Source organism: Choloepus didactylus, chromosome 13 (assembly GCF_015220235.1).
Source record: "Choloepus didactylus isolate mChoDid1 chromosome 13, mChoDid1.pri, whole genome shotgun sequence".
Classification (NCBI taxonomy): Eukaryota; Metazoa; Chordata; class Mammalia; order Pilosa; family Megalonychidae; genus Choloepus; species Choloepus didactylus.
The window spans coordinates 47942307-47957764 of record NC_051319.1 but is presented as its reverse complement, the minus strand read 5'-3'; the positions used below and the strand labels follow the sequence as shown (position 1 = coordinate 47957764).

Genomic DNA, 15458 nt, shown 5'->3' with positions numbered 1-15458 from the left:
AAGGCTATTATTTTTATTTTCATTTATTTATTTTTGTTAGAGAAGTAGGAAGTTGTAGGTTTACAGTAGGAAGTTGTAGGTTTACAGTAAGATCATGTAGAAAATAGAGTTCCCTTGTACCAACTGCCATTTTTAACATTTTGCATTTGTGTGGTATCTTTGTTACAATTAATGAGGCCATTCTTTAACATTTTTTCTCAGGTTATTTAAAAAAATTCAGGGTAAGTTTTTAAGAGTCTGTTATTTTTATTTTTTAAAAAGTTTTTATTGTTAAATGTAAGACATGTATAACAAATTGTATAAAACATAAATATGCAGTTTAATGAATTACTAGAACATGAACACTGTGTAACCACTAATGCAGTTTAAAATGTAGACCATTAGCAGAGCTCAAGAAGCACCCTTACATCCATACCTCTTCCCAACCGCAGCCTCTTCTCTCTCCTTACCTAATATTTATAGGATCATTTCCTTGCTCATTTTATTCTTTTACCACATAAGTGTCCATTTCTTTACATTGTGAAGCTTAAGTAAATAGAATCATACAGCCAGTACTGTCTTTTCTTTCTGGCTCAACATTGTGTTTGTGAGATTCATCTATGTGAGTTCATTCATTTCCACTTTTGTGTAGTTTTACATTGTATGAATATATTGCTACCGTTGATGAACATTTGATTGTTTCCAGTTTTGTGCCATCATGAATAACCCTGTGATGAAGATTCTTATACATGTCTGCTGTTACACGCATGCACATATTTCTGATGGTCATATATCAAGAAACTGAATTGTTGCATCATAGAAAACACTTTCTTTAACTATGGGATAACACTAAACTATTTTTGAAAATGATTCTACCAATTTATATCCCCACCAGAAGTGTACAAGAGTTCTCATGGCTCCACATCCTTTCCAACACTTAGTATTTTTAGTCATTAATTTTTAACCATTCTGATGGGCTTGTAGTGGCTTTAATTTGTATTTTCATGATTAATAATAAGGTAGAACACCTTTTCATATGCTTATAAAAAAGTATCCCCTTTTGGGAGGTGTCTGGTCAGGTTTCTTGCCCCTTTTCCTATTGAGTTTTCTTTCAGTCTTTTTCTTAATATCTTGTAGTTTATTAAATTTTTTGATATGACTTATTTGTGTTTGTTTCACTCTATAACTTCCTTCTTCATTCTTTAATTTTCAGCTTTTCTATGTACTTTGTATTAGATGTATCTCTTGTGTATAGTATTTGATTAGATTTTGTTTCATAACCCTGAGGGTCATTTTGTTTTCATAAGTAAATTTATTGATATGATAGATAACCTCCTTTATTTTTCTTTTTTTATCTTTTACTACATGTCTATATATTTTTATATTTGATTTTATATTTATATGTGTGAATGTTCCTTCTGAAAGTGCATGAAATTTTGTATTCTAGGTTGTTTTTAATTATATAATATGCTTTATTTTCTATTTCTCTGTTTCCTTATGTTATAAACACAGAATGGTATGATCTTGGACAATGGGGTCACATAGTAATACAGATAACAAGGAGGGGCCAAAACTATTGCAGTGGTAGTAAAGGCAGAGGGAGTGATGGAGGAAACATTAAGGACAGAAAATCAGCACATAGTGATAACAAATTGAAGTTGGCACTGGAGTAAATATTTGAAAGACATAATCATACATGAATGTTCAGACCATTGGTATAGAGAATATTGCCAGGGAGAGAGTATTGAGAAAGTATTTTATACACAGTAAACCATTATCTAAATGTTAGCAGTTAATTTCACATGCTAACAAAGTAGACTCATTATAAGATATGTGTATGCAGTGTGGGAAAAAAAATACCATTTCTATTTTATCTTTTTTAATATCCTAAATTTTTTAGAGACAAATATCTTTTTAGAGACAAATATAGTAAGTCTGTTAAAGCTGTTGGTAAGTTTCTTTAGTTCCTGCTAGAGAAGAGTTTCTCAACCTCTGTACTAATGACATTTTGCGCTAGACAATTTTTTGTTGTGGGGAACTGTCCTGTGCATTGTAGGCTGTAGAAGCATCCTTGGCTTCTCTACCCATTAAATGCCAATAGCATTCCCCTCCCCTGCCCTTCTTATGACAAATAAAAATGTGTCATACATCACCAAATGACCTCTGGCAGGCAGTATTGCCCCATTGCCCCTGGATGAAAACCACTAGAGGATTGTATATAACTGTTAAACTTACCAGTGCTAAATAGATGAAAATATTTTAAATAACTGATTCCGTAATGGGATTAATCATTCATCATCAATATAACTATTGTTAATTGCATCTGCTGAATATACAGTGCTCAAGCGTTCATAGTAGGAGAGCTGCAATTGCTATAGAACATATATCAAAGATAGTATCAACAAAGCAGTTAATTTGCCTCAAACTGATTTGAAACTATTCAGATGGAGCCTAAGTTGAAGTATGCCAGTTCTTACTTAGTAAGCCTTTTCTTTTTCAGCAAATTAAGAGTTTAAGGAACTGATAAAAATAATTTTTAAAAAATTTTAAAAATTCTTAAGAAAATTTTGAAGCACTTTTAAGCACTTTTGAATTATCATTTAGATTTTATTAACTGACAGACTAAGCAGAAATCTTTCCATATCATTCACTATAGCTGGTCCATAAACACAACCTACTAGGTACTTTACTTTTAGCTTATTGAGCAATTCTTAATTGATTTTTGAAAATAAGACATTTTGCAAAGCATATTCTATAATTTAGACTTTTCATAAATTTTTCATGGACTACCCCCAATTACCTTGATTTAGAGAGGAGTTATAACAAACAAACAGGTATTAGAAAAATGACCTGCTGTGTTAACTTGGCTCATATTTATAATGATTTTCTTCCTGTTTAACCTAGTTTCCAGTTTCCTACCCTTACCCAGAAAAGATACATCACTAATGTGGAGGTGAAAGGCAGTTTTATTTTTCCGTGTTTGAATAATATAGACTTTTAAGTGCTTAAAGGGACTATTGCTAGGCCTTCCATTTTGAAGATTATGAAACTGAGATTTGGAATAAGTGATTTATTCTAATGCCCATAGCTTTAGTTTCATTTCTTTCTAGAAAGAAAGTCATAAAGCTTCCTCAGACAACACATATCAGGAAAGTGTGGTCAAACACTACAGGAAAGGAGAGAACAGGACCGTTCTGTAAGGAAAGCATCCCAATTTGGGGATCAGAATGACATTCAGACTCTGGCTTTGCTGCTAAATGACTGGATTATTTGGCAGCAAGTTGGCTAAATTATCAGGTTCTCAGTGTCTTCATTTAAAAAATGAAGATAGGGATAACTAAATTCGGGTTGTTGGGGAATTAGAAATAATACATAACTAATGTATATTGTACATGCAAACACTGATCACAGGTAACTGTGCCAGATACCTTCTATTTGCCTCTTCATGTCCACTCTCCACTCTTCTCTACTTTATTTTCTACCCTAAGCGGCTGACCTGTATGGACTGTATCCATGGCTTCCTATACTTTGGCTTCTGTCTGGGTTGGCCAACAGGAAGCCCCAGCAGTAGATCAGCTAGGAGGAGGAGAGTGAGGTCAAGGTATTGTTGACTACTCCACCACACACACAGTGCCATGAATGGCTGCATCCCTCTTCTGAGGCTGACTTCTCTCAAAGTGGTATGACCCTCTTTCCTTCTAGGTTCCTCTCCTCATCCCTTTGGGCAAAAAGCAATAACAGCTTCTTATGGAATAAAGAATAGAAATCCAGGGATTGGATATTAAGGATTATCTAAGGTTTGTGTCCTCAAAAAAGAAAGAAAACATTTTTAGTAAGTATGAAATGGTGACATTTTCGCATGCTATAGAAAAATGTAAGGAGAAATAAGAACTGTGAATGGACTTTTTAGAATAATAGTAATCATGAAGTTACTGAGCACAAGCTATGTGCCTTTCTCTGGGCTAGGTGTTTTACCTATTTTATCCCACTTAATCCTTATGATAACCTTATGAGAAGATATTATTTCTATTTCACAGATAAGGTTTTAGAGATGCTTTCTCAAGATCACAGAGCTATCTATTCTATCAGGTGTACCTTATTCTAAAGCCCTTTCTATTAACTACATTGCTTTTCTGTATATAAATGTAATCTATACCATTAAATTAATAAACATGAAAGTGTGTTCTTTCAGAATATAATTTCAGTTGAAGTGATCAGGATATAGTTTCAGATGAGCAATCTGGATGGATGATTTCAAGAAGTTAAGGAATAAAGTGTCAAGAAATAAAAAAAAGCAGTGGCATACCAGTTATTTGATAAGTCTTATAGTAAAAGCATGGGGATAAATAGTATAATGGCTGAAAGTTGGTGAGTTGTTTTTTTTTTCTAGTGAACAGGTAATGAAATAGATAACCAGAACCCATTCTTTGGATTTGGTAACTGTTTGAAAAAAAAAAAAAGGTAGCTGTGATACAAACTCCAGGAAATCCACCCACCCGAAGAGCCAAAAGAGGTGGAATGTTTTAATGTTCCTCAGACATTCTGCCTTCCCCCATTTTTAGTTCCTCTTGGAAATCTACCACCAAGCTTGGGGACCACACCCAGACAAAACCGTAAGCGTTGTTAGGTTTTCGTGTAAGACTTGCTATATCGTGGATGGCTGTGACCAGTGATTCCTAACCACCTGTGGCATACCAGTTATTTGATAAGTCTGATAGTAAAAGCATGGGGATAAATAGTATAATGGCTAAAAGTTGGTGAGTTGTTGTTTTTTTTTTTTTTTTTTTTTTTTGACATTTCAAACATACGCTTTATTTTAAAGAAACATTGGAAATAAACATTTTTACAAATTTGATCCTGGTAAACATTAATTCTTAATTCAAAATAATGACATCCACAGAATACATCCTGGTATTGGCTAATATGCAGTTAAATTTACTGGACCCCAGTATTTTTACAAGTGCTTAACCACTAATCCTTCCTAAAGTTCAATGGTTACGTTTCCCACAAACTCTATGTTCTGACCTTTCTCATCCTGAGTTACTCTCAGTTGGTCTTGTCTGAGGAGTTCCTCTATAGTATTCTAATAATGATGCTCCAGTTTTGTAGGGGTTTCCTGTCCTCACAGAAAAATAAAAGCTAGACAATGAGCTTCTTGAAGACAGAGACTGCACATCATACATCTCTGTATTTCGATCACAGAGCCTGGTATGCTTTGAACTAAACATTTGGGCTCTACTACTTGCGTCTTGCTGCAGGGCTTGTTTATTCTCATTAATACAATGACTATCTTTCAGGTCACCTTGTCCAAGTAACACAGAAAAAGATATTTATGTCTGCTATAAAGAAACTCCTGGGTTTCCTTCCTAATAGCTCTGCTACCTAATATTTAAGCACAGACAGGTGCCATTTAACAAAACACTTATAAGAAGTCAGGGAATAATCAGCTTTAACCTTGGATCAGCAACTCTCAGAAAAGAGAAACCACTGCTATCATGGGAAATGAAGAAATGCTGACGATAGTGTCAAAACTAATGCCCCGATTTCTAGTGAACAGGTAATGAAATAGATAACCAGAACCCATTCTTCCTCCCTATCTTAGTTGAGCAAAGATCAAGGAGACGCTGGAACAGCCTACCTATCGTAAGCCTATAATTTATGCCAGGTCTCAAAAGAAAGGTATAGAACTTTCTAAAGAAGAGAACAAAGTTCAACTAATTAAATATTGCTTCTTTCTTTTCTTATATTTTTCTTTTTATTGCAGTTTTACTTCCTTCAGTTCACATTTTATGTTAATTAAAATGTGTTCCTTAAAATAAGTCTTTAAACATTGTGATAATAGTTTAATAATAATTATCAAATCATGGCACACAATAAATAATAAATGTTATTCAAATGATAGGGAAAAGTAAATATGGAAAAGAGTTGTGAAGAATATACTAAAAACCTATTAGCGGAAGATCACATCTAAACAGCAAAAAGGGAAGGGGACAAGCAGAATATAAGTTGTATTTATGAAAGCCTAATATTAGTAACACATAAAGTCCTAATTTATAACTGAAATAGATGGGAAGCCAAGGAAAATTGCTAAGTATGATACACATATCTCCTATTTCTGGTTAGACTTTGGAAAGTGAATTAAGAAGATATAAAAAGGGAAAAAATGGATGAGACAAAATGTTGCTTTGAACAGGAGCTCTGGATGATCATTTTGGTCTCCATAATCGGGCAGCGTGATATGGCACATGAAGAGAATATCTCATCTAAGTGATGTGACAGTGGTTTTCACAAGATTGAAAGATCCTAGAACTATAAGGTAGAAGGCAGTTCAGGGTGAGGTTGGATATCTATGTTCATGCCAACACACACTGAAAGCCATTTTTAAGTTTAAGAGAAAGATTCCTAAGGTTAAGAATCTCTCATATTTCACTTGGCAAGTCAATTAGATTTTTTCCAAATAAATGAAAAGTTGAATACTTTGTGATCTGTTTCCTTACTATAGGCATTCTTTCTGTTGAAGGTGGCCTATTAAATGTAAGGGGAAAGATTTTCTTGATAAAGGAGAAGAAAACTTAAAAATTAGTTCTGTCTTACAAAAATAAACATTAGTTGGTAAAGTTTGCCTTGAAAAGTATTGTAAAATTTTGTGCAAATATTTATACATTTTAGCTTAATACAAATTGTAATATATTTTCCTTTAAGACTGAATTGGTTCATCTTTTTTTTTTTTTTCCTAAACCAAAATGTTAAGATTTTATTTACAAAGCCTCTTTGTTGTACAGAAAGTGAAGAGGCTGTTACAACCTCGGTGTAACAGGTAGCCACAGGTGGTTGGGAATCACTGGTCACAGCCATCCACGATATAGCAAGTCTTACACGAAAACCTAACAACGCTTACGGTTTTGTCTGGGTGTGGTCCCCAAGCTTGGTGGTAGATTTCCAAGAGGAACTAAATGGGGGAAGGCAGAATGTCTGAGGAACATTAAAACATTCCACCTCTTTTGGCTCTTCGGGTGGGTGGATTTCCTGGAGTTTGTATCACAGCTACTTTTTTTTTTCCAAACAGTTACCGAATCCAAAGGAGCAGTCCAACCAATGCTGAACAGTTCTTTCTTTGCAGGTTATCTAGGGTCTTAATCATCTCCTTCATCTGTTTCTCTCTTCCTCTTTTGCCTTTCCCGCTTTCTTCCTCCTCTTCATCTTCATCGACTTCTCCATCGTGTCCAAAATCCTCCTCCTCCCCACTGACTTCATCTTCGTCTTCTTCCCCTCCTACATCCTGGTGTTCATCTTCATCCTCTTCATTATCATTTCTTCGTCCTCACCATCCTCGTCCTTCTTGTCCTCGCCGTCCTCCTCTTCGTCCTCACCATCCTCGTCCTTCTTGTCCTCGCCGTCCTCCTCTTCGTCCTCACCATCCTCGTCCTTCTTGTCCTCGCCGTCCTCCCCTTCGTCCTCACCATCCTCGTCCTTCTTGTCCTCCCCATCCTCCTCTTGGTCCACGCCATCCACCTCGGCATTGGCGTCGGGCGCTTCCCGCCCCTCGCGGTCGCAGCCGTCCGGGTAGGTCAGCCGGGGCAGGAGCCTGCGGGCGCTCTCGCGGTGGCCGTTCAGGTTGCTGACCTCGCAGTTGAACAGGTCCAGGCTCTCCAGACAATCCAACTTTTTCAAAGGTTCCAAGGTGCTGGTATCTTTCAGTTTATTTCCACTTAGGTTTAGAAGTGTGAGATTGGAAGTTTTTCTGCTAACATGCCCAGACCTCCAAAAGATTCTATTGTCACTGAGCTTAAACGTTTTCAACTTAGGTAGTTTGGGGGAGATTCGAAAATCAAGCTGCATTTATTAAGCTGAGGAACTCCCAAGTTCACCAATTCAGCTTAAACCCTAAATTTTCCCATCATTTGATTCGCAATTGTCCAGGACAAGTTCTTAAACTGCTGCCGGGGTTCGGTTCCTCAGCTTCAGGTGGATCATCATCTTCATGTCCATGGTTCCCTGTTACCCCTCTTCAAATTTAACTTTCGGCGGCTGGAGTGGAGCCGGGAGAAGCATCCCAGCCTGCGCAGCGAGGCAGTCAGGGAGTGGGGCTGCGCAGCCGACGAGCGAGCCAAGCTCCCGGAGCTAAGTTACCCACCCGAGCGGAGAGAAACCATGGCGGGAAAAACTTGGTTTCTCTGACAGTAATGTTATTGTGACAGTATAGTTTTTAAAACTGTAATGACAATAACAAAATTACCTTAAAGATGAAAAGCGATTTCACACTTTGTTTTAAATGGACTTGACCTGATCTAATTGTCAATTTTGGTAGAGAAATGATAAGATCTGACTCTGTTCTGGGATTGGATTAGAATAATTTATCTATGTTTTTAGAAGCTCATTAGTCACTTTAAAATAAAAATGTATTAGATAAATAATATCTCAGTGAAAACAAATGACTGCATTATTCCTAGCTCAGTAGAACAAAAATACCCCTATTTATACATTTATGCTTTCTTTCTCAGTCACTGTAGCCTTTAGCAGCTCATAATTCTTAGCTAATTACATGTCAAGAGAAAAGGTTAATTATAAGTTTAATATGCTTCCCTTTTCTATCTAATAAATCAGTATCACATTCAGAGAACACTTGGGAAATAGAACAAATACAAATACTTTAAAATAACTACTCTAGGGTCTATATATGAAAACTTCCTAAAAAATAAGGCTGCCTCAAAATGGAAAAGATGGCCTCACTAGGTAGGCAACTCACAATCCCACAGTAGTTGAACTCCTTTCTTTTCTTTTTTCTTTATTAAAGGAGTTGTGGGTTTATGGAACAATCATGCATAAAATACAGGATTCTCATATACAATCCCATGATCAACATCTTGCATTGATGTGGAAACTTTGTTACAACTGATGATAGCATGTTTTTATAATTGTGCTATTACTTAAAGTCCGTGGTTTAACATAGGGTTCAATCTTTGTATACTGTAGTTCCATGGATTTTAAGAAAATTCTTATTCTGTTACCATATATACAATCTAAAATTTCCTCTTTTAATCATATTCCAGATATATATTTCAGTGCTAATTGCATTCACAATGTTGTGCTACCATCACCACCATCCATTACCAAAGTATTTCCATCATTTCATAATAGGAACCTGTACACTTTAAGCCTTAACTTACCATTCCCTATCCCTACCTCATCTCCTGGTGCTTCAGTTTGCTAAGGCTTCTGGAATGCAATATATTAGAAATGGATTGGCTTTTACAATGTGGATTTATTAGTTTACAAATTTACAGTTCTATGGCTATGAAAATGTCCCAATTAAGGCATCAACATGATGATACCTTCTCTGAAGAAAAGCCACTGGCATCTGGGGTTCCTCTGTCAGAAAGCAAGGCACATGGCTAGTGTCTGCTGGTCCTTCTTTCCTGGGTTTCATTGCTTTCAGCTTCTGGCATCAGTGGCTCTCTCAGCTCCTCCAGAGGCTTTCCTCTAAGCTTCTCTGGGTGTTTCTCTCTCTGAGCTCTCTGGCTTTTTTCTCTCCTTTATTCTTTCATAAAGGACTGAAGTGAAGGATTAAGACCCATCTTGAATTGGGTGGGTTACATCTCAATTGAAACAATCTAATCAAAAGTTTCCACCCACAATAAGTTTGTCCCCACAGGAATGGATTAAAAGAACATGACCTTTTCTGGGTGTACATAACAACTTCAAACCAGCACAACTGGTAACTTTTATTCTACAATCTGACTCTATGCGTTTGCTCATTCTGATTGTTTCAAAACAGTGAGATCATATAATATGTGTCCTTCTGACTACATGTTCTATCCATCAAGAGTGGTATATTAAAGTCCCCTACTATTAATGTAGAGCCATCAATTTCTTCCTTCAAATCTGTTAGTATTTGCCTTATATGTTTTGGGGGCTCTGCTGTTAGGTGCATATGTATTTATAATTCTTACATCTTCCTCTTGAATTGTCCCCTTTATCAGTACATAAAGACCACAATTATCCCTTGTGTTTTTCACTTAAAGTCTATTTTATCCCATATTACTATAGCCACCCAACCTCTCTTTTGGTTACTACTTGCATGGTATACTTTTTCCCATCCTTTCACCCTCAACCTACTTGTATTTTTGACTTTAAGGTGAGTCTCTAGCAGACAGTATATAGATGATTCATGCTTTTTTATCCATTCTGCCAATCTCTGCCTTTTGACTGGAGAGTTTAATCCGTTTATATATAAAGTCACTACCGAAAATATGAGACTTTCTTCTGCCATTTTACTATTTAGCCTTTGCAAGTCTTATACCTTTTTTTGTCCTTAACTTCCATTAAAGCCTACTTTTATATTTATTTGATTTTTTTTGTGTTCTCCATATTGAATGCCTTCTTGTTTCTGTCTAGATATATTTTACATGTTTTCCCTGTGATTACCATGGAGTTAAAATTTAACATCCTAACTACATAAAGATCATATTTGGTTTGATAACTAACTTAACTTCAATAGCATGCAAAGATACTTTTCCTATACCCCTCTATCCCCCAACCATTTTTGTTGTTGTTGTATCTTTGTACATTGTTTTCCAGAAACCTAGATTTATCATTATTTTTTATGCCTTTGCATTTTAGCACCTGTAGGAAATAAGAAGTGGAGTTACATACCAAACAATTCAATACAATAATACTGGCATATATAATTACCTAAATGGTTATCTTTACCACAGGTCTTTATTTCTTTACACTGCTTTGAACCACTGCCTAGTGCATTTTCCTTTCAGTCTGAAGAACGCTCTTTAGCATTTATTGTAGAGCAGGTCTGGTGGTGGTGAACTACCTCAGCTTTTGTTTATCTGAGATATTTAATCTGTCCCTTATTTTTGAAAGATAGTCTCACTGAATATAAAATTCTTGGCTGGCAGTTGTTTTCCTTCAGTACTTTAAGTATTTCAACCCACTGCCTTCTTGCCTCCATGGTTTCTGATGAGAAATCATCCCTCCTGGGCATTTTTCATTTCAGTTAGTGTAATCTTCGTTTCCATCAGTTCTATTTGGTTTCTTTTTATAATCTCTTTACTTAGATGCTCATATTGTTCTTCATTGTATTCCTGATATCCTTTAGTTCTTTCTCTGTACCTTCCTTCATCTCCTTGAGCATTTTTAAAATCATTTTTTGAAGGTTTTGTTCCAGTTTGTCCACATTCTCGTTTCTTTGTTGGTGTTTTCTGTATCCCATCATTTTCTGTTTCTTTGTTTGTTTTGTACTCTTTTGTTGCACATTGTACATTTTAATATTTAAAAATGTTAACTCTGGGATTTACTCCCTGGGATGTCTGTTTCTTGGTTTTGTAAGCAGCTGGTAATAAGACAGAGATTTTCTTGAGCTTCAGACCTCCTATCAGGAAGGTCTTTCCAAGGCGAATGCAGTGTGCAGGGTTTTCCCTGTCTTTCTGGGCCTCCATCTTACCCCAGGCTTTTCCTTGTTAGTTGTTTCAGAGTTCCCCTGTTTATGGAAGTTTGGTTGTCCCCTGTTTCCCAAGAGATAGACCTCCCACTACCAGGTATTTGAAGCTGGCAGGACTTTGTCCTAGACTGTCTGTCTCTACAGTTTTTTTTTTACTCCTTTCATTGTCTCATGCTGCTTATGCCTAGAGGGCAAATTCTGGGAGGAGGGTCACCCTGGAGAGGACTTTCCCAAGTCAGTCATTCCCAGATAAAACAGAACAAGAGACTCATGAAGGGGACACAGACCAGCTCCAAAGTGCCCTGGTGAGGGGATCAGGATGGGCACAAAGAGCTTCTCTGACAGATCCCCAAACCTGAGCTTTCTTGGCCTGCCCGGCAAGTGTGTCCCTTTAGCTAACTTCCCCTGCATCTTTAAATCTCCACAGCATCTGCCCTATCTGGGAAGGGTTGAAACAATAACTGCCTTCAGAGCTGGGACCCAGCAGTTTCAATTCACTAATCAAAAGCCATGATCAGTCATCAGCAGTGCCCACCCCTGTTCTTATAAAAGAGGCTTTTTACATCCCTTTCTGTCACCAGCAGCCAGCCAGGGACTGGACCCCATGGTGGTCTGCTGTGAGCATGGGAGTTGGGCATGGTACTTGCACAGAGACAACAATTTATAGTTCTTTACGTAATTTGTCAGCCTTTTCCTCCCACTTTTCCCTGTATGCTGTACAGGGTTCTTCTGGCCTCTAGAGTTTCAGAGAAGTTGTTTCAGACAGTTCCTGCCTGTTTAATAGTTGTTTTGGTGGAAGTACTGAGTCCTGGAGCTTCCTACTCTGCCATCTTCCCTGGAAGTAATAGTGAATTCCTTTTTTTGGAGCTGCTGTCCCAGCAATTCTTTGAAGCCTGTTGTACATGACCCCTCAGCTATTGTCAAAGGCAGTTCCTTGCTGAATGGTTGGTTAGGCTGATGTCAGAGGCTTCTTCTTGCCAAAGGGTTTTTGGTTTAGTCCCTGTGCCAGCTTGTATGTATTCAGTCCCCCAAAATGCCATTTTCTTTAATGTAATCTTTTGTGGGCAGACATATTAGTGTTGATTAGGTTGTAATTCTTTGAGTGTTTCCATGGAGATGAGAACTACCCAACTGTGGGTGAAAACTCTGATTGGACAGTTTCAGTGGAGGTGTGGCCCCACCCATTCAGCGTGGGCCTTGATTAGTTATTAGAGCACTATATAAGCTCAAACAGAAGGAGCAATCTTGCTACAGCCAAGAGGGACACTTTGAAAAATGCACAGGAGCTGAGAGAGTAGCGGCAGATAAGAGACAGTTTGAAGATGGCCATTGAAAGCAGACTCTTGCTCCAGAGAAGCTAAGAGAGGAACATCTTTGGAGAAAGCCATTTTGAAACCAGAATTTGGAGCAGACTCCAGACACATGCCTTCCCAGCTAACAGAGGTTTTCCAGATGCCAATGGCCATCCTCCAGTGAAGGTACCCAATTGTCGATATGTTACCTTGGACACTTCATGGCCTTAAGACTGTAACTGTGTAACCAAATACACCCCCTTTTATAAAAGCCAATCCATTCTGGTGTTTTGCATTCTGGCAGCATTAGCAAACCAGAACAGTCCCCAAAAGGGTTATCAGACTTTTCTAAATACCATAGGTATGGTGGCTTGGAGTTATATACCCTAGAAAAATATGTTCTTAATTCTAACCCATTCCTGTGGGTGTAAACCCATGGTAAATAGGCTCTTTTGATGAGGCTACTTCAGTTAAGATATGGTCCAAATGAACTAGGATGGATCTTGGTCCTATTACTGGAGGCCTTACAGAGAGAGTCACAGAGAGAGAAACTATGGGAAGGAACCAGAAGCTGGAATCAAGGGAACTGGGCAGGGAAAGGAGAAGAGAAGATACTGCCATGTACATTGTCATGTGATGGAAAACCAATGAACCCCAAAGATTACCAGCCAACCAGAAGACACTGATCCGGGAAGGAAGCAAACCTTCCAGCTTCTGAAACTGTAAGCCAATAAATTCCTGTTGTTAAGCCAACCCATTGTATGATATTTGTTTTGGCAGCTGGGAAACTAACACAATAGGGTTTTGTGAATTTAAAATGACATGTAATAATTTAAATATATCAAAAGGCCTTTAATATAACAAGATCATAATTTCATTTTACAATTTGAAAAAGAATAACATGTCTCCATTGTTGTTCCCTAAGTGGATGGAAGATCACTCTGGTCTCAAAATTATCAGCGCCCAAGTACTTTATTAAGCTGTTTTGCTCTAGGGACCTCAATTAATCTTTCATCATCTTTTTACTTTATTTGAAAGGCTATACCATTGGAGTTAACCTAATTCTTCAGTGTGTTCTGTATAATGTATCATTTGTTCATAGTCTATTATCAAAGTATACATCTACCCTTCAATGTAGACTCCACGAATGCGTCTCACTCAGGAAGTTTCCTCATTATTATAAGGAAAAGAGAAATATATGCCTCCAGGGGGAAATCTTTCACCAAAGATTTAACTGCTTGGCATAGTGGGTAGAAAACAAATAACGTTAGCACTAAGGTAGCACATGGCACCACTAAAAAAGCTTAATGACATCCAAGTAATGAACAAAGTTCTCAGTTGGCCACTCCACTGCCTAAATCTTTGTAAGGATAACCTGCTCTATAAAAAAAATAATTTGGCCATACAATATTTTTCACTTACACTGTTGCTAATTTTCACAACTGTCTAAAAGAAGCCTTCAAATCTTCACTCTACAGAAGATATTTACTCTCACAGGTAGGTTGAATTTCCCAATGTTGGAGTCAGCATATGAATCCAGATCAATCTACATTTGATTCCCGCTCTTTCCATACAGCACTTCCTTTCCAGAAAATCCATTTTCCAGTTGCAACAGTGGTTCTCTGAATCAACAGAGAGGATCACAGGGCTTTATAAAAAGTGATAATCCAACTCAGTTGAATCATCAGTCTCTTAATAAAGCATAATTGATGAGTGTTCCGGTTTGCTAATGCTGGCGTTATGTAAAATACCAGAAATGGACTGGCTTTTATAAAGGGGATTTATTAAGTTACAAATTTACAGTTCTGAGGCCATAAAAGTGTCCAAGCTATGGCATCAACAAGATGATAACTTCACTGAAGAACGGCTGATGGCGTCTGGAACACCTGTCAGCTGGGAAGGCGCGTGGCTGGTGTCTGCTGTTTCTTTGCTCCCTGGCTGCATTTCAAAATGGCTCCCTCCAAAATGTCTCTGGGTCACTCTTAGTTTCTTCGGCTCCTATGCATCTAAGTGTCAGGATCTTCTCTTAGCTTCTCTGGAGCAAACTCGAGGCTAGCATCTCCAAACATCTCCAAGCATCTTCAAGTGTCAGTGACAGTATCAGCTCTTAGCTTCTCTCCAAAATGTCCCTCTCAGCTGCTCTGAGACCCTTCTGTTTGTAAGCTCTTTTATAGGAATCCAATGATTAAATCAAGACCCACCCTGAATGAGAGGGGTCCATATCTCCATGGAAATAATCTAATCAAACGTTTCACTCACAGTTGATTGAGTCACATCTCCATGGAAACAATCAAAAGATTCCAACCTAATCAACACTAATACGTCTGCCCCCACAAGGTTGCATTCAAGTATATGGCTTCTGGGGGCACATAATATATCCAAACTGGTACAATGAGCTATTCACAAAGGTGTCAAAAATCTCTTAGTTCTACTTTTCTGGGCCTTGAACATGGTCCTGAAGCAAATATGTGTAGCCTCACTTTTGTGAAGAGTGGTACACACAAAGTGCAGGTATTACCATTCAAGCAACTTGACAAAGAATTACTCCTCACTAGCTATTTCTCTACTCCATTTTTAAATTAATAAAAAAAGTGTCAATGTTCTTTGCTTTATAGATCACTGACTATAGAGGATCAGTCTCCTGTGTTTGGAGTGTGCCTAACTTCTGAAGAGAATGCAATTAAGGTGCCAAAGGGGATGAGCTAACATATTCACAATTGGTTATTACTCTCTTC

The 15458-nt window shown here is 37.5% G+C and overlaps 1 pseudogene; it reads right to left on the bottom strand.

The window, feature by feature from the left end:
• Nucleotides 1–7112: 7112 nt before the first annotated feature.
• Nucleotides 7113–7968, bottom strand: LOC119507817 (annotated as a pseudogene).
• Between the last annotated feature and the right edge of the window lie 7490 nt (nt 7969–15458).